Here is a 1,399-nt window from a genome sequence, read left to right on the forward strand (position 1 = left end):
TTAAAGTGCTGTGTAATCTGGTCGCATGCATCGCGTGCGTGAGGCCATGGCCGACGTGTCCATCTGCACAGGGCTGGCTGCACATATATATCAGCTGGGCAGCTGGCAAAATATTGCTACTAAAATGTTTGGCCTTTGGCCGTGCTGACCGCTGACCAGTGACCATGTGCGTTGACCGCGTCACGCAAATATTCTTACATGGAGTGCCCAAAAAGGAGGCCGGGAACAAAAATTTACTACTCCTACTACCAACTAGCAGTGCCAGTGTTTTAAGCAAGTGCAACACTTGGTTTAGCTGCATTGAAGTGCTTAACAGCCCGACATTACGCACTAATTAATTGAAGCACAGCCGAGCCCGAAAGCGAGACGAGGCAACCGATCCATCCATCAATCAATCAGGCTAGCGAGCGGTGCCTGCCCTGCGTGCCCTGTAACACAAGGAAACAGTGAGCAAGACTGAGACAGGAACTGCATAGAAGCTGCAGCAGTGAGAGAAACCGACCGTTTCCTACGTACTCCACGTACGTACGTTCGTCCAAGTACGACTAATCACACCCTGAGAAAAAAGAGGTACGTACTACGACTGATCACAGCTCAAGGATTTGACGTGCCATCGCATCGTCGACCGACCGACCGATCCATCCATCCATCGCACGCGGTGACTTCTCATCTCATCAAGTCTCAACGATAAGCGCTGCTATTGCACGGGCCGTCGGGATCGTTTTTATTGGTGTACTTTCATGTGTGACATAGAGTTGAAACTGGGGGGTATGTGGATTAATGTCTATATGGGACGACAACGTCATTTTCCTTCCGCGTGGAAAATCTATATGAATATATGATTGTCTCTCGGCCAATACCGATGTTTTAAAAGAAGGAAAATTCTTCTTTTTATGTGGCAACCAAGCACCTCCACCGTTGTTGGAGGATGTCGTAGCCATATCCAGCCTTGCGGTGGAAGGTGGCAGCCGGGCTCGCGTTGTTTTCATGTTCTGATGGTTGCAAACACGGAGCCCGGGGGAGGGGATAGAAGAGGTAAAAGGTTAGAGGCCGCTAAATATCTAAATTTTGTGCTAACAATATAAATTTTTTTTTAGAAAAACAATTAGCATGGAGGGAGCCATGGCCCTGGCCCGGCCACCCTTGGCTCCGTCCCTGGATGGTTGGTCAATGATGATGGCATACAAGAAGGGGCAATGGCCTCGAGTGATACGAAAATCCTAGACGCATGGATAGTTACGGGCATCTCACGTGTAGAAAGGTGTAGGATGCAACTCATTGTATTCTATGAAGTAGGTTACAATATATACACAGGATGTCTTGCATGATAAGGAAACTAATCCTACCATATCTCTAGAAGTCAGCTATACAAGGCTAGAGAAGATAGGAATAGCAATAC

This window comes from Triticum dicoccoides, chromosome 3A (assembly GCF_002162155.2).
Source record: "Triticum dicoccoides isolate Atlit2015 ecotype Zavitan chromosome 3A, WEW_v2.0, whole genome shotgun sequence".
NCBI lineage: Eukaryota > Viridiplantae > Streptophyta > Magnoliopsida > Poales > Poaceae > Triticum > Triticum dicoccoides.